This window comes from Tympanuchus pallidicinctus, unplaced genomic scaffold (assembly GCF_026119805.1).
Source record: "Tympanuchus pallidicinctus isolate F22 unplaced genomic scaffold, pur_lepc_1.0 scaffold26, whole genome shotgun sequence".
Lineage (NCBI taxonomy): Eukaryota > Metazoa > Chordata > Aves > Galliformes > Phasianidae > Tympanuchus > Tympanuchus pallidicinctus.
In genome coordinates, this window is record NW_026294743.1 from 10,372,625 (window position 1) to 10,395,716 (window position 23,092).

Here is a 23,092-nt window from a genome sequence, read left to right on the forward strand (position 1 = left end):
ACAAAACATAAACCTGTATTACGATTGCCTGTTATTGATAACAACAGAAAAAAAAAAGCACTTATATAATCAGTGAAGCTGGGAAGTGCAAGGATAAACTGTCAAGTTTCATGGTATCAAGTCTCCTGAAGTTCTTTTCTTACAGATACTGAACATATCATAGCATCAGGTATAAATATGTACGTATATGTTTATTATCATAAAATGTTTTTTTTGTGTGTGTAATTAAGCATAATGATAGAATCAGTAGGATCTGTTCTACTTGATGATTCTTAAAGCAATGCCCTCAGTAGGTTTGCAGATGACACCAAGCTCAGTGGTGCAGTCGATAGCATTGCAGAGAAGGGAAGTCATCCAGAGGGACCTGGACAAGATGGAGAAGTGGACCCATGAGAACCTAATGAGGTTCAACAAGGCCAAGTGCAAGGTGTTGCACTTGGGTCAGGGCAATCCCAGGTGTTTATACGAACTGATTCTAATTCAGTCAATGTTTTATTTCCTCTCAAGCCATACCATAGAAGTAATCAAGTGCAAGAACAACCGAAGAAATCAAGATGAAATTACAGCCACCTACTGGGAATTAATTCCATAAAATCCATGCAACAATACTTGAGGACAATTACAGTCTGCATTTGAAATGCAGATCAGATTTCTACACGATCTGGATTCACAAGGTAAAATCCCAGTCTCTTTGAAGTCAGCTGGAAAAATGTCATTAACTGTCATTAAAATATTCTCATTATTAAGGTCAGGTTTTAGGAGTCAATTCTGAAAGGAGTTACTGCTGAGCATTGTACTTATTAAGAAACTTATTTTTAATGATCTTTCTCTTCCATTTGAGAGTATTTTTCCATTCATACGAGCTTGTTTGCCTACTTTGTGTTTAGACTCCAAATTCTTGAGGGCAAAAATTAGTTTAAGAATACTGTAAGTCTCTTAACGAAAGGGCTTATGATTTCAGTGTGAGCATCTGGATTCTACTAGAATGCAATGGTTTAATAATAATTGCATGTTAAACAGCTAGGAGGAAAATTACATACAGCAAGGCAATTAACTGCAGTGTCGTAACGTAAGCTACTATGTACCGTTGGTGTTTCATGGTAATAGGTGTTGAGAGAGACTGCAGCAGAAGGTGCTATGTGAAATTCAAGAGCTGCTGTTTAAACTTAAACGATGTTGACTAAAAGTCTGATTTCACCCTTGAAAGCCAGTTATTTAAGGCTGTGTCATTTTTTAAAACCCAAGATGACCTGGCTGACAATTACAGATAGGAAACAGAGCTCTAGTCATTGACATCAGTGATCTAAAGTACCCTTCTGCTTTTACCTCATATGAGGGAATAGCTACAAATTGCTGGTGTGGTTGGTGATACGTAGATTGTCTTCACTTAGAGAGAAAAAAGCCCACACATTCAGATCTAATTCATATGTGTTTGACAATCTCAAGGCTTTCACAGATGATGGTACTGTCCTGAACAGAAATCACTAAATGACACAAAAATTGCATGGTTGCATAAACTTCTGCAAAGTAGAAAGGGAAGAGAGATGTTCATTACATTTTGTTATACTGTGAAGTTGTTCTTCCCCTTTTCATGTGTGTATTAACAAGCAGATTTTGTCTGCCTTGATTTCTGCCATAGAGCTAGGAATACAACTGAGAACAGATTTTGCCGATAGATCGATACTAAATGCAGGGAAAAAATGTATTTTATTCAGATGATATGAAAGGTGGATGGTCCTGCTAGAAGTTTTTTCATCTATTTCTCTGTCACTTCTAAAGTCAAGGGAATTTTGATGCTGTTGTTTTCATAAAATACAGAATAAGTCTAAACTCTTGTAACAGGAAATATGTCTAAAATATAAGGTGTTGTAATAACAGGCAAGAGGTGCAGCAGATGCTGATTTCTTCTCTCTGCTGACAGTGACAGGATCCAAGGGAATGGCATGGAGGTTGGGTTTGAGAAAAAGGTTCTTCACCAGAGGGTGGTTGGGCACTGGAACAGGTTACCCAGGGCAGCAGTCACAGTATTGTGCCTGTAACACACTCTCAGACCTAGTGTTTGAATTTTGGGTGAGCCAGGAGATGAGCTCCATGATATTAGTACTTAATACCAAAGCTTCTCATTTATTTTACAAATTGGCGTCAAGATCAGCTCTGCTGCCACCCAGAAAAATTATACGCTGTGTCAACATGAACTTGACTCATGAATTTTCTCACTTTTATTGTTTCCTTCTCTACAGATAAGTATTATACCAATAAATATTCCAAACAGTAAATCATGAAGAGGCTTCCTACTCTTTCTCTTAAGTCCTAGAAGTGAAGTATCATGCAATGGAAGTGGCTCGGAAAAACAGTCTTGGCAAAACTTGTGAAGAAATAATACTTGAAACATCTTTGGTTTCCTTATGACAGAAAGTCACATCGTTTTAGCTCTAGGTCCAGGCCTAGGTCTACCTTGTGTATTGCCAAGAGTGTAATAGGCTCTCTTTAAGGATAAGAAATGAAGTATTTGATCCAAAAAAATCTGTTTGGATATACTTACATGACTTCCTACCGTGGAATTATCCAGCTATTCATGTTTCTATTTTTTAATTTATTTTATTGAGTCAAAATGGAAGAAAGGATTGTTTGCTTTTCAAGCAGTGCACATACAATAAAGGAACATATGACAAAAATCAAATTGAGTTTTGATAATGTGCTATCATTTGAGACTAAGAGAAAACCTACCTTTGGGTACTCATCAACAAATTGATATGATATTTGATTTAATATGAAAAATAAATTATGAACATCTAATGAAATAATTAATATAGCAATTTACACGTCAAGGAAATAGTCATTTGTTCAAAACTTTCCAATTATCTTATCCATATGCCAAAAGAGTTCCAAAAGTGTTTTATCAGTTTCTAGCACACATCCTTTACCAAACAATTTTCCTTCTTTTCTAATCTGTGATTAGAAATCTTTTTAGGAAATGCTTTTCTTAATTAAGAGAATATTTAATCATTTTCTGTTCTCTATAGATTCAAAAAGGAAACAGATGAAAGTATTTCGAGTCTGTTTTTAAAAGTTAGAAGCAATTCTCTTGATAGTTTAGAAGGAGAGGTAGGGACTATTTTATATGTAGGAATGGAATACAATTTAAGAGTATGTGTGAAGAAACTGGTATAGTTTACTGTTCTGTCCTCAAATCTTGCCCTCTCTGTTAAGTAAATATTCATATTATGTGGTATATTGTAAACTATTTCAATAGGAATACAGTCTTTGTAAAAAAAAAAATAGCTCTTAGAGTGATTTCAGATACCAAAGCCTTGGTAAACATTGAACTTCTATGAAAATAAATGCCCATGTATTGATGCTCAGGCAGATGTGCAGTAACCCAGACTTGAATACATTTATGGTATATGTTCTCCAGATTCAAGAGAGTGAAGTATTAGAAGAGAAGTTACTTCTTCATTTTTTGCTCATACTTCTAAAAAGAATGTCCAGATTCAAAAAGAGGAGAAAAATTAGAATGTAACAAGTCTTCTGAGGATCTGCAGAGGGAGCTGGGATCATTTAGAGTGGAAAAGAAGCAGCTCAGGGGAGACTGTATGGTTGTAGGGAGGTTGGGTTGGTCAGTTTCTTCTCTCAGTGATAAGATCGGAAGTAATGGCCTCATGTTGTGCCAAGGGAATTTGAAGTTTGATGTAAGGAGAAATTCCTCATCAGAAAGACTCATAATGCATTGAAACAGGCTGCCTTGGGAGGTCATGGAGTTGCTGTGTCTGGAGGTGTTCAAGAAAAGATTAGATGTGGCATTGAGGTACATGGTTTAGGGGTCATAGTGATGGTGGGTTGGTGATTGGACTGGATGATCTTGGAGGTGTTTTTGAACAGCGGTGACTCTTTGATTCTATAATTCTGTAACACATGGAAATGAGTACTGGAAATAGGGATTCTTACGGAGCTTGATAGACCTTGAAGATTGTGTTAGAAACTCTTTCTTATTAGGCATCTACCCTTCCCACGTGATTTTGATCCATAATTTTTTTATTTCTAGTGCTCATAAATATTTCACTTTTTACTAGGTTTTGAATGACTGATTAATGCAGTGGCCTAGGATCGATTCATGGTTTCTGTTGAACTACTGTGTTAAAGGTGTTGATGTCTGAAACCATGTCACTCTTCAAATGGGAACTGCTGAATCAAGGCCTGAACATCTGATTGATCACCGAGTGCTGAGTCAGCCCTGGGAGCACAGGTGAAGGCAGTTCACCTGTGCTGCTGGACCTATTTAAGAGCTGACTACCAGTGGGGAAGGATCTCTACTGGAAATCCCTGCTTTGGAGTTTTACAGCAAGCCTGGCACATGGGTAAGCACTCTCTCTATTCTCTTTTGGTATAATAACCTGCTTAGCCAAACTCTCTTGTGTATTTCATAATTGTAACATCTGTATTTTCATTGATTATACACTCTTCAAGCAATTAACAACTATACTGCATAGAAAAATCTTTAATGAAACTGAACAGTAACTTTACAGTACAAGGAGTATTGAACATTATGACGCTGAAAGCGTAGTAAGGTAGCATATCTATTTTATATTTTTATTTCATTTTTATTTACTTCTCATCTGCTCTTTGACCTCGTCAGAGGCACATTTTCCTGTTAAGGAAACCAAATGTTTTGGTTGTTACTATTATTTTTTTAAGATTAAAATTAGTACTTAGCATTCTGAATTCAGGAGTAAAGTGCGAGTCCCAGGACTCACCGGCTGGTTAGTTCTTGATTTAAAGCTGTGTTTATGTATTTTGAATCATCTTGGAGCCAAAGTGTTGAATTATTATTCTTAGCTGCCATGTGGGGGGAAAAACAAACAAACAAACAAACCAAAAAATGAGCACCATAATTTATAAAAACAAAAACTGATGGTAATGAACAGAGCCAGGTTAACTACTAGTAAACTTGTGCAAAGCATGTAAAGTCCTGAGATATTTAGATTTTTAACAGCATTAAGAGCTTTGTATTTATTGAACAGTTGATTAATGTAGGAAAATGTGACTTTTCTGCCCTTGCACTTCTCAGGTTGTCTATTTCATCCCGTTACTGTACTTGTCTGAAACACAACATTTGACGTCAGTGTAGTACTTTAGAAGTTGGAATGATTCTGATCTTTGACATTTTGAAGTAATAGACAGTTGTACTCTTGCAAAACATGAGTAAACATAAGTACTCTTACAAAACATAAGTAGGTCACAGTAGTTCTGTATTCTAGGTTAGCAGCCATTATTTCACATCTCAAGGCTACTATTGCACTGAACAGAATGACTTATACTTTCTCACTTGTTTTTCATAAAATAATTATTAATCAAAAAACAATGGATGTTATTCATAAAAATGAATATATGAATTCGTAAAATAACTAGGACTGGAGGAAGCTTCTTCCTAGATAGTAGCCAAAAGATGAATGCCTTCTTAAAATTTTCTTTATTAAATCCATTGGCTTCATTATTTGAGTACCTTCTATGTTGTTCAGTCAACAAAGTGAATAAAATAGGTCTCAGGCTCTGTGCTCTTGCATCTTCTCCCAAAGTGAGAAAATGTGTGCAGCAGATAGTCTTTTTGTAAGTGGCTCATTCGACCTCCCACCTTCACAGCCATTTATGTTAATTGGAAGAAGAGAAGTTCAAAGAAAAGTATTTCAGTCCTGGAAAAGACAGAGTGAATTTTGCCGTAATTCTTTCTAAGACAGTATGATCTGCAGTGCTGCATGACTCCATTATCTACTTATGTTTTTGTTACATGCTTGATAATACAATAACCCATGCAACCTTTGGCTGTGGTAATACAATATCCCATGCAACCTTTGGCTGTGAGATCGTTAGGAGGGTGGGAGGGGAAAGGCAGTAGACACAAAGCTGAGTGACAGGTAGAAAGGCAGTTGGGCTTAGGGGGAAAATGACACAATCAAGGGTTTAGAGAGCACATAGACATGAAGTAGGGCTGTTTTCAGAACAAAAGATGAGAAGAAAGGGAAACTGAATTTTCAAATCTTCCTTCTGTGAGAATTTAGGAAGTCTTTAACAAGTAGTGATGTTATACTGGTAGCTTGCTCATAATGGGAGAAGTGCTGTTTTCTTCTCTTTAAATCCATACTTCAAGATTTTCATTATGATATCACTTAATAGAATGATATCTGTTTGGGTGGAGGTAGAAAGGATTCAGATTCCAGTTACATTTCTCCTGTGGCTGTCTTCTAACAACAGATAGGTATGTATTTTATGAGATGTCAGAGAATGTAACTGATGCAAGAATGACATAAATGCTCAGATCTACACGGTGTAAAATGTTTCAGAAGAGAACTGGAGAAAAGATATTTCTTTTGTTCTCCTGGACATAAATACTCTCTATATGAAAATAAATAAATGCCTTATTTGTGATGAACATATAAAATTATGTATGTTTCAATTTTAGATGTGAAGCTTCTAAGTGCAGCTGAAATTTTTTACTTGCAGAATAATACCTAGTGATGATAATGGCAGTATTGCTCTACTGTTTGACATTTATTTTTGCATTTGGTTAGATTTTACAGTCAACTTTAAAAAAAAACCTAAATTTTTTCCATATTGTTATGCCTATAAGCATTACACTAGGAAGTGTAATAGCACATTCAGGTATGTGAATACAGGTTCAAGTATTTTATAACTGAGGTATTCAGAGTAAGCAGGGAAAATAAGCATGTAAATATATTTCCTAGGGTGAAGGGGAAAACCACATTTTACTCTTACTTTAGATGGACATTTCATACTTTCTGGTTCAAAAAATAGCACTTTGTAATTGTTTACCTTGGAAAACATATAAAGGTCTTAGTCTTTTCTCTGTCTTATTGATTCTTTTTTTCGAGCTCAATTTGTTTTACATTGTAACTGATGTAAGTAACAAATCTAAGGAGAATAGGTCAAAAAGGAAAACAAGTATAACCTGCAAGCATTCAAGGCTAGGCTGGATGGGACTCCTAGCAACCTGGTGTTGAGGGAGGCGTCCCTGCCTATAGCAGGGGGTTTGGAACACATGATCTTAGAGGGCCCTTTCTACCCAATCCATTCTACTATGCTTTAAGAAAAAGTTCTGTGTATTCCAGTGTAGTACATCAATCAATATGGAAATATTTAAATTTTTAAGTGCATGCAAAATAGTTATGAAACGCAAGTCTGAGACTGGCTTTTACTGAGTAACTTTCACCCTTCACATATGTATATGTACACATATACATTATATATATAATATATATTACATATATATATATATGCACACATACTATAAGCTTTCTCTTCTAACCGTAATGTCAGTCTGAACATTCAGTTTTTCACATATAGCCTAAATTAGAAATGTATATTTAGAGCTGACTCTTTGACATGCATTTCAGAGTAGCAATTATAAGTTCTCTTGTTTAACAGTCAGATGATACTTGAGACTGAATCCCTTGGAGTTCTCTTGCATTTTTGCATTCAGGAACATTGTGAACAATGTTGTGCACTGAATTTGTATTATAATCTATACCATAAAATTGGTGAAAGAGTCTAGGATTTATATTGTGGCTTATGAGTAATATCTGCAAGATTTCCTTTTGGTCAGCACATTCACAACAGGACATATAAGTAATGTTATTTTGTTGTTGTGTTTATTTTCCCGTTTCAGAAGTTTTATGCCTTATTTTTCAGAGTTGCCAGTGTGGGTCTTCTGGCACTTTTAGGCTATAATCTATAACTTGACATTAGTCATGGTACACTCCATTCATTCTTGTTCTTTTTTTCTATGAAAAGATCTTATTTATTAGAGATTAGAAAAAATATTAGAAACAATTTCAAAGATCTGTTCTCGCCTTATACCAAATATTTACTTAATTCCAGAATTTAGCTTCAACAGCACCTGCCTTTATATGACAATTAAATAATATTCTCAAAAGCTATTACATCAAGCACATATTTCTATTTAACTGTAATAAGGCACAGCAAGATTTTTTTCTTTCTGTTTCATAGTAACCGCACAGCTACCCTTAAATTCAGGCTGCAGCAGACTGATCAAAATAGCTGGAGCTAATTTACATTTCAAACAGGAGACTCCAAATTTATCTTAGCACTTTCGATGCAGTTGCACACTCAGCAGTGAACTCTTGGAAGACCCTTGTTTTCCTCTGGGGATGCTGATGTCACCTGCCTTTGTGCTCCCTGCTGTCTGCCTTCTCTCTAGCTCGCTATTTGGTCCAGAAGATGAGGAGCAAGTGGCAAATTATGAAAGGAGTTGAATGTCCAAGTGCAGCTTCTCTTATTATGGTACTTTTTATCAATAAAATAGATTTTTTTTTGTGTTTTTGTTTTGTTTTTTTTTTTTTTTTGTTCTGCATTCAGAAGGGTGAGAGTTAGAGTAGGATTCTAAGGCAAAACTCCAGAAAATCTCAAACTCTTTATCCATGATTCATGATCTTAAAGAATATTGCACATTTTGTGACTCAGTTTCTTCATGTTTTTTAATGGATGAAAATTGAAGAAAAACTAAATTCAAGGAGAAAAAACTGGACTTGTGAGCAACAGTTAAAGCAATGTTGTCTTTTAGGAGTCAAAAACCAATTTATCCCCAGTTTGTGAATCTGTGACGCTCTGGAATAGTGAGTAGGTTCAATAACAATCCTTATTCAGCAATGAGAGGGTGCTACAAAATACTAACTGCAGATCATTTCTTAGTATTTGTAACATACAGTTGTTTTTCTTTATGAAAAATTTAAGTATTGTGTAATTGTATTTAATCTTTTTCAGACTCTCATAAGTAAGTTCTGTATGCATAGACCATGCAAGCAAATCAACCAATCCAACACAAGTTTTTAAAAACATTTCTGTTTAAATGATTACTTCTCTCTCTCAGCCTATTATTACTGCAGATAGAATCTATCCTGAATTTCCTCTGGAGTTTTGAAGCAATGCAGTATTGACTGAGTGCTTTTTCTGCAGAATCAAATCTCGTCCTTCATGTGAGGCGCTGAGGCCCTCCTAGCTGTGAGAGTGCTCAGGAGAAAAAGAATTGCCTCTTTTTTCCTGCCTGTATTTATTCCATTTGTCCCTCAACCAGGTTACATCCAAAGGGCCAGATAAATTTCAGATTTAAATAAGGCTAAATAAGTGCTCGTGATTTAACTAGTTGTGTTTTCATCTACATAGAACTCAGAAGATCACCTGCAGAAAAGCAAGATCTGATGAACAGTTTCCTGGCCGAAAATAGCTCCAGGCCTTAATTACCTTAAATAAACCTTTTATCTTAATTAATGTGTAAATTTCTCAAATGTTTCCTAATTACGGTAATTAGTACATCAGGTGCCTGATTCTTATTGGCTTTAAAGACCGATCTTTTATATTTACATATCTACTACATCAACAATGTTACCATGGTTACATAATTACAGTTTAACCTTGCAAGTGGCTTATTGAAATGTTGGGCACTAAAACAGGGACTGAGTCTATATGTACCAGTGAAAAAGATGCATATTCTGTGTTTATTGGTTGACTGCAACTTCTGAGCACAAATAGTACCCCTAATCAACAAAACTGTGTCAATCCAACTTCTCCATCCTGAAATTTCTTTCTTTATATTTCTGGAAAGTTAAAAATAGTGGCAGAACATATCGGCGAGATTCTGTGACTTCCTGGATCAGCGTTACTGTACCAAATCCATTTTCAGAAGAGGTTTTTCTTTTAGAGATGTGAAACAGGACTTCAGATGGCTTTCATTATCAGCTAACTGAGAAAGAAGAATAAAAAGGGACTCTACTCTTCATGGGTATAATAAGTTATATTGATCAGCTGGCAATTCTTGGAATGGGTTACATATGTTTTAGATGTCTTTTGGAAATCAGAGATGATAGTGCCATTCAAAGTGGTTTGCTAACAAATAATCTCTGTGTTGCTTGGTTGGTTTGTCTGTTTATAACTGATAAATTGAAGACTAATAGACGAAAAAGGCAAAGAAAAAGAGATGTGAAGGTAACTGACCATGTGGAAAACTCATTAAATGATGATGCTTGAGCTTTTGGTAATTTCTGTGTATAGACGATTTGAAGACTAAAATACCCTTGGAAGAATTAGTTCTTTTTTTAATTCTCATTTTTATGACCTTCTAAAAAAGACAGTTAAATATTCTGCTGAAATGAAAACTCAAGCATATAATTTACTGTAAGTTAATGTTATGATATTATGGTAATGTATAAATGAGTTGAGAACCTGTTTATTGTAAGGTGACATTGTTTTGGAAGTAATATGCAGAGACGTTCAGCTGTACTGGGTCTGTCATTTTATACTTTCCCTAGTTCTATTATTTGATTTTCGGTTTTTACTTGGTGTGTGAAAATTTTTATTAAACATAAATTCCTCAAAGTATGCAGAAAAAATATAATGCTTTGTTTTACTCGGCAGCAATTGATCGAGGATGTCAGTATGTCTGAAATGTCTGTTTTTAATCCATTAAGGCAAGTCTTCTAGTATTGCTTGCTCTGGGATGTGGCTGGTGGAAGGAATGGCACTCATCTCATTTGCACTGGAGGGACAAATTTCTTTTGGGGTGTTCAGAACAGTCTTCTGTTCATTAGGTGCACCTTCCCTTGTCTGTACAGAGCTTGATTTCTTTCTCCCGACTTTCATGGCATGCTGTGAGCTACTTCTGTTTCATTTGAGTTTTCACAATTAAGGTCATTGAGGCATAAAACTAAGAGGTAGAACTAGGAGGTGAGGTGAATTAATATAATCTAGGTGATTATGTGACTTGACTTGAGGTTTTGTGATTTTTCTTTCACACTTATAATTGATATTGTGCTCAGACTGCAAAAGCTACTGGAAGCTTTTAGACTTTGGTGATGAGATGCTAAGCTTTCAGCAATTAATAGGATTGTCATTTTGAAAAGTTTCACCTTCAGTTAAATATCAGAACAACCCTGTGACTTGCTTACATAACTGTATTCACTCGTACCCCATACACCTATTGTTTCACCACAAAATCTTGAGTGGGCGCAGTGTGAGCAAATACCTTTTGGCACCTCAGGCAAAAATGGAGAGGTCACAAATGGCCTTTGAAGAATAATGCAGAAGGAAAAGCTCTAAAACTACGTCCTTGGTTTTCCACTCCATTCGTTTCCTAATGTATTTTGGCAGAAAATTTCATTGCAGAGCTTTACTTGGAAAAGCCCCTAACATTGGAGACAACGAAAATGTACAGGTAGTTGTCCTCTAGATAGCTATCTTTCCTTCCTCAAAATACATAAATAAGTAATCCTAATTCTCTGGAGTGCTGGTGCTTGATATTTGCTCTTTCTCATAGTACAAAGTTCAGTTTTGCTCTTTCTCTTCAAACCTTACATCACAGAATCACCAAGGTTGGAAAAGACCTTCAAGATCATCCAGTCCAAATACGTAGTAATGCAATAAAACACTTAGGTGAACATAGTAAAGAAAAATACCTGTAATCACTGGCTATTGTGCAGTTTCTGCTTACAATTTCTGCTTTCCTTCTTATTTTGTTATTCCTTTGTTGTTGTAGTTGTGTTGCTGTTGTTTTAAACAGCAGCAGGACAAACACGGCCATTGGGTGCGGATTGTGATCAAGTCCAGAGTCTGCGGAGCTCCGTACGTGTGGGTCTGGATTCTGCAAAACTGCTTTGGGAAGCTTTGAAGGCAAGTGCAAAAAGAACACTACTGCTGCTCCCCGATGCTATGATCAGCAAGGTCAGTAAGCTGTATCCTGCTGTGTAGTGTCCTGCTGCTTCTCTGCTCTGAGCTGAGAGAAGGCAGTGGGTGACCAGTATGTACTTTCGAGAGAAAACTGAGAGGAAAAAAGAGCTGAATCTCTACCTAAAGTAATTGGCTTTAGTTTTGTTGACTTTTTCTTCCAAGAATTCTTAAGGTAAGTTTTTTGTATGAATCATAAAACGTGGCTTATTTCAAAGTTGGTGGAATTGGTCAGAAAAAGCCAGTCTAGAAATGTGCTACATGCTTCTGTCCTTCCTACATTCCCCAGCTGACCGTGCTGGGGCAAAAATGAAATAAATATGGTTCTGAATGCTTACAGAACTGTCTATGCAGTGCTCTTGTAGAAGTGGAATGTTATGGATTCAATTCCATGATGTCATAGTCCACTTTTTTTAAAACACAGACATGGTTGGCAGGCAAAATAATTGCAACCTCCCTATTTCAATATATATCTTTTTATACTTGGCAGCCTGAAGAATCTAAGGGAGCCACTTAGGTGGAAGTTTTTAGTTTTCTTGAGCTTCTCGCTGCCCTATTTCACACACTTTAGAAGAGGTAGCAGGTTTCAGTGTATGAATGAAATATTTGTCCCTGCTTCTCCTGTTCCTAACTTGTTTGAACAGCAAAGTCTAGAAGTGATTACAATTTGTGCTGTATATCTCCCTCTGTATAACAAGAAAAGCAGGTAAAGAATATGCTAAGCTGAAACCTAATGTTGTAATACTAACATGCTCTGCAAAATAAAAAAACATAACATCCAATGCCTGGATTATTCCCTGTTGATTGTTCTCTGACAATGAAATAGTAATTATCAGTGCAATTGGTGAAATGAAGGATAACAAAACCTATTCATACTCTGAAGCATTCCGTAGGTCGTAAGTTATTTACCTAAAATTGAGGCATTGTGGCAACGTAACATTTCAGCTAATGTAACCTGCTGCAGATATTGGTACTTTAAAAACATGTTGCCATTAAATCAAGCAAGATTTTATTTTGTATTTCAATGGCAAGATATCAGTTTGTTGTTGTGTGGTGTTTTTTGTTGTTTTTTTTTAAAGATAGGAAATCAAACAAGGTTTGCCTCAAGGAGTGCAAATAATATTTTCCTCATAATATTTTGGTAAAATCTGAGTCTCCAGTTCAAGAGAATTCTGGTCTGTGATGCCAGGTAATGACATGACTCTTGACTTCTGAATTAGCTGAATAAATATGAAACTTGCATCTGGTTTTAAAAAGGAGAGTTGCATCTGGTTTTAAAAAGGAGACCAGTAATCTGGTCTCTACCAGATTACTGCTGCAGTGAACAGTATGAAAGAAAATGAAATGACCATCTTGTTTCTACATGCAAGTTCTTCCCACTCTGTCCATTACAACTGTAATTGGCTTTCTAAATCTTAAGACCACTTCATTTTTTTAGGTTTGCTGAAGGAGACAGAGGGGTGCTTTTGAATTATCTGTGTATCTGTGAGGTTCTAATACACATACTAATTGTAGTAGTTAAAAGCTTTCTAGTTTATTCTCAGCTAACACATGACAAGCAGTACTGCAACAAGGCAAAATGCAGCAACAGGAGTAGCGAATTACTCCAAAGAAAAGCCCCTAAAAAGGCAAAATGTAACAAAACAAAAAGCAGAAGACCCATTTATACAAATGTGTTTTAATTTAGAGGAATAATGCAATAGGCAATTTAATGCTAGATATTTTGTGATATTTATCACCACGTAGCATTTAAACTTCAAAGCCTTGACTACAACTATCATTAAAATAGATGACATTTCATGTTTGTGGATATAACAGATTATGGATGCATTTTTTCATCCTGAAAATGTTTCTGTGAGTTTGACTGCTCTCTTTCCTGCTGTTTAAGTGTGTACCAGTGAGGAAGCAGTGTAATTAAGGAATTACAAATCTTAGTTTGCCTAACTGTGTTTTTTAAACAATCAACACTTTATAGAGCAGAGCAATTTAACGCAGAAATCTAATCCTCTGTGATAACTGACAGTCCAGGTTTTTGTCTCGTACACTTGACGCTCGCTGCTGACAGTGGAGTCTAAAGATGAAATACCTGTGCTAATGCATCTTCTGTGCCTGTTTTCTAATAGCTTAAATTATTCCTATTTGTTTTCCTTTCCTATTTTGAACAAATGCAGATGTAAATCAGCTTTTCTTCTTCACAGTCTGGTGCTACTTTCATTTTAATAGCAGATTTAGAGTAGGTCTTAGTTATCAACATTTTAGCTGATGTCTGAATCACTGTTTCAGACATCTGCTTGCACCATTAACCTGAGCGCTCTTTAAAATCATACATCACTCACATGTATAAGTAGCTGTCTTAGAGGAAAACAAGTGTCTGAGAGCTGTACAGGGTCAAGAAAGAAAGTCCATTGCTTGGCATATGTTTATATGAGCTAATTGATCTAATGGAGCAGGAAGAATTAATGATGCTTTAAGTTGTTTCTCCTGCCATGTGCATTTCTTCTTTCTACTGTTCAGCGTGTTCAGTTTTCCCACACAAGTTGTCTGATGCCTTTCTGTAGAAAGATGATCAAGAACTTTTCTGCTTAACACTAATGGTATATAATTATCCACCAGGAATGGAGGCCAAGAGAAATGACTTTCATGTGGTGGAAAATGGTTTGAAAGGTTTCAGCAACGGTCTTGAGAATGATCAGAAAGGTAAGCAGTGTAGATGGACAGTTTGGTAAAGTGTCTGAAGCATCTTGATTTGGGTATTATAAATAATTACAAATTATATGGATGTATTTTCAAATATAAGTCCCTGTTTTGAAAAGCACAGCTATGTTAAAGTACAGAATGTACAGCTAGCTGCAGCGGGCTAGCAGTTAATGGGAAAGATTTTGTGTGATATGATAGAAATTGGATATAGTCTGTTTCAAAATTTGTTCAGGAATCTCCTTTATCGGCAGGGAAACATACAGAAACAAAGTTATTCTGGTCTCCAGGTAAGACTCAACTATGTCTAAGTGTGAATTCCATGGAAGACTAATATGAGGAGAAATAGCTACAAAGGTAGTAGAGCTCGTGTGGTTGGTCTGATAGGAGAAGGAAAAAAAAGAAAGATGAGAGAGAAAAAAATGTGAATCTCTGTGAAGGTCTAGGAAATAATTTTAGAATTAATTTGGGAAATTTATTTGTTGTGTACTTGTGTTCAAAAGATGAGAGAGCCCAGCAGATCAGCCACCTCTACCTAGAACACATTTTCATTTCATACATTTGCTCTTGTACTTTAATTCATGTGGACATTTTTCTTAAGCGAACGGAAACATCACGCAGTCATGACATTTGGCTGTTCTCTGGAGCAATATAGCATTCACTTCAGTATTAAGAGTCTAAAATGGCTGACTACACAAATGATTCAAAAAGACTAAGATGTTTTGTTATTGCTTTTAATTTCTGATAACTGTAGGAGGTGAGTTGAACACAGAACGATCTCTTCCTCATAAATACTTGAACAGAACAATGTTATATTACTCACGTGATGACTACTAACCATTCTATGCTTACATAGACTAGAAAATAATGTGTATTCTGTTATTTTTCTGCGTAAGAAGCAAGTCCAAGAAACTGTGTGGTTTGTTCTCCATCTCACAGCCATGAAAAAGTATTTCAGCACTTAAACATGATTCTTCAGGCAATTACGCTTGTTAGGTTACATCCAGCATCTACCACTTCCTAAACACACAAATAACCACGTGCCTCTTTGAATTCAGAAAGAAACTCTCACGTATTTTACAAGTGTGTGACATCCATATACTTCTAAATAAGTGTGCAGACCGTCTGGTATCGCTACCAAACCAATGCAAAATTCTTTTTTTAATTCCATCTTAAACTTAGGAAAGATGATAACAATTCCTGCCAGAAAGCTAACTAACTGAATACAAAATCTTTTTATTTTTTTTCCTGTTGACTGACAAAACTGCAAGGGTTGCTAGAATGGTAATGCTTCCTATTTTATTCTGTTGGTCTGCAATGCCAGAGATGGATGTTGGTGGTATGGCAGTAGAGGTTGAAGCTTCCCAACAATATTCAATGATATTTTGTTGTCTTGTGATAGATGGCAGCTGAGGAGCAGTCTGATAGAATGGTGCCTGACATGGAAATGCGTACAAAGAAAATGTGGGCCATTGAATTCCTCCATGCAGAAAAAATAACACCGACTAACATTCATTGGTGCTTGATATTGAGACTGAACAATGGATGTGACCACAGTGAGGCAGAGGGTGCTGTGTTTCAACAGTGGCAACAGTGACAGTGGGTCACCTTTGCTGATGCAGATTTTGACAAGCACAGCGTGGCGATTCTTGTTCACTGCTGGCAAAAATGCATAGTTAATGGTGGGACTGTGTTGAAAAATAGTGATGTGTAACCGAGAATTTGGTGTATCCAATAATGCTGTTGTTCTCTTTGTATCTGTTGTAGTTTTCACAGAAATAAATAGGAGGCATTACTTTCAGGGCAAACTACATATAATGATGAAAGCTACAGTGTAGATACAACTTCCAAGTACATCCCAAGCACATTTTTCTGTTTGAAAACAGGATAGATTGTCTAACACACGTTTTCTCTCTAAAATTAACTATTTTACTTGTATCACTGTTTTGGCAGGCTTTCTTACAAACCTTTTCCAGTGTAAAACAGAACTGAAATCTTCATGGAAACATAACCTTAAATAAAATACTGTTCTGAAATACTTCATTCACTTTGAAAACAAAGTGGCATGTAGTTCTTAGAAAGTATTATAATGCTTATAAAAAAAAATTATGCCTACATAATTCTTACAAATATAAACACTGTACAAAGAAAGCAAGGGTCTAATCTCTGGTTACCATTTTTGCCTCTGCAGAAGTGGGCTTCTGTAATGCGTTTCTTTATAGGATCAAATGCATTTAACTCTTAAACTTCAAAATTAAGAGGATTATCTATGTGATTATCTGTAGATTATCTATACGTATATGTGACAGCGTTGCTTGCTGATGTCCTTTGCTGAGAACAATTTTCACAGTATTCTTCATTCTACATTATCTCACTAAAGCCATCATGCTGGACCAGGTCTGGGACAGCAGATTTCTTCACTGAAGCATTTTTTGCAGGTTATATATGTGCCACAAATCTAGAGGGACAGGATGTTGTATACTTATTATACATTATACTTATTATTATACTTTAGCTACTTATATGGCACACCAAGCACTCGGTGTTTCTGTGTTTGTAGACTTCACGCACAGAAATGAAGCATGCTGAATTTATCCTTTTGCAACCATCACAAATGAGGTGGAATCAAGTCTCTAGATGTGCAGGGGACTGGCAAAGTAGCTGGAGAAATAAATCTGGCACTGTTAAATCATTTAGTGATCATTCTGAACTCAATGTGATCTCCATTAGTAAGGAAGAAGTTCTCATATATCACTGGAGAAATTGTTTGAATCATAAGCTCTCAGGTATACCTTGAGACAAAAAAAAAAAAGTAACAGGATTCATTATTTCAGTCTCCCAATTTAATTAGGTGAGAGAAATGTCTGTAGCCAAAGGCAGTTACTTGCATTTTATAATTTTTTCCTTGCTTTTTACTTAAGGCCATATGCAAAAATAGTAATTCGCTCTTGCAGAAACTGTTACTATACCTGGAATTTACAATGAGAAATACTTGCAATAACTTAATCAGAGGAAATAAGTAGAATTCTTGTGTTTTTACCTTGCCTTGAGCATGATGGCTCAGCTTCAGATGAATGTACAGCTACAGGACTCTGATGTCAGACTTAAAATACCTTCCTAGTGCTAGTTGTATTGAGTCTTTTTAAACTTTAGTTTAGTATTAGTTTAAAGGTAATACTTGTTCTCTACAAATCAATTTATAAGAAAATAAAGAAGTGCCTTTAATTATTTCATTAAAATGCATTTTCATTTTTCGGAGCCTATCTGATATCCTGCATGCCATGAAGTTTACTATTATACAAGAGTGTCATCTAGTGAATTACTTGAATGAAGGACACAATATCAAATTCCTCAGTAATACATGTACTTTGAATCATACTATAAAAATAGGAGATTAGAGAGCAGAAATTCTCAAATTATATTAAATGTTTATTTTGGATAGTATTGCACACCAAAACAATTGGACTTGAAGATCCTTGCCTATCCTTTCAACTTTGAGATATTCTATACAGGTAGATAAAGAATGGAAAATAAGAGATTTTCTTTTAATTACATGAAAATTATTCTTTATTCCATACATGTGCTTTCAGGGATATACAGTAAAGACTTTATTGAGATTTTTTAGCCTACTAATCCAAAAGATTAACTTCAATTTATTTGCAGAGAAATTAGAATTGGCTGTGATCTTTAAAGCAATAGCAAATCCTACTGTTATCCAAGCCATAAGGACGGTTGATTTATTCAATTTCAGCTGTTCCTTTTTGTTCTTGCTACTACTGATCATTCTCTGGCCCTTTTCCTAGCTTCCTTTCAGTTATAAACTATGTTGAACATAGTCACTTTTTTTTTTCCTATTTCTACCTGCCTTGTTTGTTTGTTATAAGCAACTCTCATTTTTCTGTCACATCTGCTTTGCTTCCTTTCCTTAGATATCACCCTCCCCCCCATTATTTTTTTTTTAAGCATCATTATAAGCGAAAATAGCACAGAAATGCAAGAGAAGTGTGGAAATGAAAGCCACAAAATAGCTGTTAAGTGAGAGAAATTTGATCCGTTAAGCACTTCAGCCATGGCTGACTTTTCAGCTTGAGTTTATCACTAGGTTACATGTTCAGTACTATTCTGTTCATCTGACTCATGAAAATGCTGTGCTTTGAAAGTCTGAAGGAAAATGGTCAGCAGAAAGCTATAGTATTCTGGTAATAAATTGCAATTAGCTATCCTAGTAATACTAGCATGGATTTGCTGCTGTCACCAGAATACAGGTCCGTGATAATGCCTTAAAAGTTGCAGGACTATCTTTTCATTATTGTAAGTTAAAATCTTTTCTTGTTTGAATTTTATTTTCCTTGGCTGTGGATTCATTGCAAACTTAGGAGACAGGTCATGTTTCAACTTTTCTTTAATTTGTGTGCTGATTTTTTTTCTTAGGAGCGCTGTTAAATTGCCCTACTCATTATCCGAGCTGTGGACAGTATTTTGTTATCATAAAAAAAAAATCTTGTTCAATTCTTTGTTTAACATGGAGCTCTAAATCTCTTAACGTTTTGAAGCTAGAGTTTTCCTTTAATAGTGCAAGCAGATACAATTCTTGTATTATTTAGTACTTTATTCAGGATGGAACGTTTTAGAAAATTATTATTGTTCAGAATCACCCCTCCAGAGAGAGTCATTCTTGGACAGCAGGGCATAAGCTTCTCTTCTGCCTTGTATTTCAGATGGATCTTTCTTTCCTTTTTCTTTCTTTTTTCTTTTTTTTTGTTTTCAGTTTTCTTCTTGTAATGGCTTGTATGTATAATCACCTCTTCCTTCAGGGCATGGACCTCTCTTCCAATGTAGAAGAGAAAAGATACGCAGTCATAAAATCAAGTTTGCCTGGAATTAAAGGGAAAGATTTAAATTGCACCATTATACTCATACATAAAACACTGTAATCTAGCTCTACACTAAAATAGTCTTTCAAACGATTGCCAAAGGCGCTGTAGCAAGATCTATGTTGCTGTAGTGCTGATGCGGCAGATTTCACTGTCTTTCTTAACAGAAGGCAGTATATTTTCGTTGAGTTCAGAATGTGAATTTTTCCCCTGGTGTATCATAAGAAAACTTAGGATTTTTTATATGCATATCACTGTTAAAATTGCATCTGTTTTCACCCAATCTTTTATGCAGCTATTTCTTTTAGAACAAGAGCAATCTATTTAACAGTTTTCTTCTGATGGTGCTAAGTTTCCAAGCATATTTTCCTTTTATGCTAATGTGGTCAGAACAGCGTATCTTGACTTTCTGGCATTCTTTACAGTACAGAATATTCTCCAGCACCACACTGAGGCATCCTTAATTTTAGACACCCATAGAAAAAAGTCAAGACGACAACACTATTTCAGATGCAGTGTGTTTCATGAAGTGGTATCGTGGAGGCCACAAGGCCACAATGTGATAAATGTTCCTCCAAGTGAAACAGATGTACACCTTCATGACTGTGGCACAGTAACATAAGAATAATGCTTGAAACCATCCTGGTGGTTGTTAGCCACTTGTGCCACTCTAGCAGGTGCTCTATTGGCCTCTTCCATCTACTCATTAGCTCATCTGCTAGCCCTTTCTCAGGGCAGGTAGCATTCTCTACCTCTTCTAAGCTCTTCTTCCAGGAGCTATACATAGCTCTCCTACTTAGATCACTGGCAGCAATTATAACAGCCTCCCCACAGGTGCTTGTGGGATTACCCTTTTCCTGGTAATCTGGGAAGCACGTGTAGAATGCTAGTGAATCTCTTGCTGTTTCAATCTTTGTGAAGATGAAATCTTTGTTGAGACCAGGGCAGCTAAAGCCTATGGTATGATTTGATGAGAAAATTAAAAGTGGCAACATAAAGCCCAACTCGGAGAATGCAGGGGAAAGAACAAGATAATTCCCATTAAAAGGCTATCAGATTTGCTGCCTCCACCTGATCCAGCAGAAATATCATAATTTTTTTATCAGGTCAGATTAACAGCAACATTTATATAGAGTTGGATAAACCAAATGTATTACTCAACTTGAAATTATAATACTTTTCTGTGCATCATGTGCAGGATTGCCAATCACTATACCTGGCTGTCTGGAGCCACATCCAGCCTTACCTTGAATGTCTCCAGGGATGGGGCATCCATAACCTCCCTGGGCAACCTGTTCCAGTGTGTCACCATCCTCTGAATGAAAAACTTCCTCCTAATACCTAACTTAAACCTCTCCTGTCTCAATTTAAAGCTATTCCCCCTTGTGCTATCACTGTCCCTTGTAAACAGTCTTTTCCCCTCCTGTGCTCCAGTCTTCTGATCACCTTAGTGGTCTTCTGAATGCATTCAAAGAGCTCCACGTCCTTCCTGTACTGGAGGCCCCAGGCATGGATGCAGATGGAGCCTTACAAGAGCCAAGCAGAAGGGGACGTTCATCTTGCTTGCCTCTTTTAATGCAGCCCAGAAAATAGTTGGCCTTCCAGGCTGCAAGCGTACGCTGCTGACTCATGTCCTGATTCTCATCTACCAGGACCCCCAAATCCTTCTCCACAGAGAGAGGGCTGCTATCAAGGTGTTCTTCTCCCAGTCTGTATCAATACCTGGGGTTGCCCCAGCCCAGGTGTAGCACCTTATACTTGGCCTTGTTGAACCTCATTAAGTTCTCATGGGCCCACTTCTCCATCCTGCCCAGGTCCCTCTGGATGCTTCCCTTCCCTCCAATGCATTGACTGCACCGCTCAGCTTGGGGCCATCTGCAGACTTGCTGAGGCTGCACTCGATGCCATCATCTGTCATTGATGAAGATGCTGAAGAGCACCGGTCCCAAGACCGACCCCTGAGGCACACCGCTGCACCCTGACACAGAACCATTGATCACAGCACTTTGGCAGTGTCCTGTCAAGCAGTTCTTAATCCACTGAACAATCCATCCTTAACATCCACACCTCTCCAATTTAGAGAGAAGGATGTGGTGAGGAACCATATTGAAGGCTTTGCAGCGGTCCAGGAAGATGACATCCATCACCCTTCCCCTGTGCACTGACACCATCACTGATGTGCTTCACCAATGTGAAGAAATGTTTTGCCTTGCTGAAGGGCATTCACCAGGAGCATATCAAGTGGATGGAAGGCAGTGGTAAAGTGTTACAAAAAAGGTAAGCTCACTTTTATTGCTGCTGTTCTGAATGGCCTTCCTGTGGGAAATGCAGGTTTCTTATGGGCTGCTCCATTGACCAGATACCCATCTGCCACAGGGGAACTGGGAAGCCTACGTGATAGGAGGGAGAATGGATTAAAAATGGTGTAAATCCAAAACAAAAGAATGGATAAGGCTAATCATGCTTGTATGTATGGTAGCTGTAAGAGTAGTAAAGAGATTACCTACAACTTCGAACGTAAATCTAACTATATAGCATACAAGAAAAACATATTGAATTTGAGAAAAGGATTAATTTGAGACAAGTAAGTGAGTCAGAATTCCTTGAGCTACACTTTAGTCAGATGATTTTTTTTTTTTCTTAAGCATTGTAAAAGAGAAAAGCAAATCAATTTCACAGTTTTTGATTAAGTGCTTGTGATGTTGGGACTTTCATATTTGTATTGTTCTGATAAGAGTCCAGTTCTGATAAGTGACCAAAAGGAGTAAGCTAGCAGTCTGATAATTACTTCAGAGAAGCATACAATACACGAACAGTGAAAAATGTTACACAGAGCAGCTTCTGATTTGAATAAAGTTACTGTTTGAAATGTTCATGTACATAACTTTAGTTCAATATACAGATTAAACAGACAAGAATCTTACACGTCAAGAAAATATTTTTATTGTGTATGCAAGACCACAGCTCAAATATCTCATGAGAATGTGTTATTTGCAATAAAATGTGTATTCAGGTATTTTCTTTAATGATATGCACACAGCTTTTCAAAATGTAAAATTCAAAGTAAAATATTTGTTCTTACATATAGGAATTTGAGGCGGAGAGGAGCACTGAATATTACCTCAGAATCACAGCTTAGCGCGGGGAATGAAGTGCAGTTCAATTGCAACAACGTGACAGTACCCCATGAACTTGATTTTAGTTAATTTAAGATTCTTTGAGCCTCATGATCTATATCAAAGTATATATCAAAGTCACACATAAACTTGCATTGGATTCAGTTTTGGCTAGACTGATTTTCTTTCGTTTATGCTGTAGTGATAAGTATACACAGTTGTATTAAGCGTCCAGGATTCTTCTCTCTTTAGAGCAGTGGCTGAAAATGAGTGTTATCATGCACATTAGTGAAACTACTGCTGTGATTGGTATAGATCTGCAGTTACAGAGTAAGCTTCATGCAATAAAGTGAACGACCTTTCATTACTGCTGTTATTCTTATATGAAGATATTCTGTAATATGCCCATTAATGCTGTTCTTAAAGGATACTCTGAGCAAGAAATTGGACCCTAGGCCTACTGAAGTTCTCACAACTCCAGCTGTGGTCCCACATGTCCTGTTTCTGTAAGTGTTGAGCAGAAATTTTTAACAGTTACTGAAATACGTTTCTCTCATCGCTTTGAAAAGGTGTAGAAATTTAAAAATCTGAAATTCTAACAGAAAAAAAAAAGTGCCTCAGACACAGTACATATTCTACACATTTCAGATATATGTGCTAGAG

At 36.5% G+C, this 23,092-nt stretch overlaps 1 long non-coding RNA gene across 1 annotated transcript; it reads left to right on the top strand.

Annotated features, from left to right (window-relative positions):
- Positions 1-513: 513 nt before the first annotated feature.
- Positions 514-11,730, top strand: LOC128084296 (uncharacterized). Its single transcript, XR_008208445.1, has 3 exons — positions 514-674; positions 4,141-4,355; positions 11,558-11,730. It is a non-coding gene; the product is annotated as an uncharacterized LOC128084296 (long non-coding RNA).
- The last annotated feature ends 11,362 nt before the right edge of the window (positions 11,731-23,092 follow it).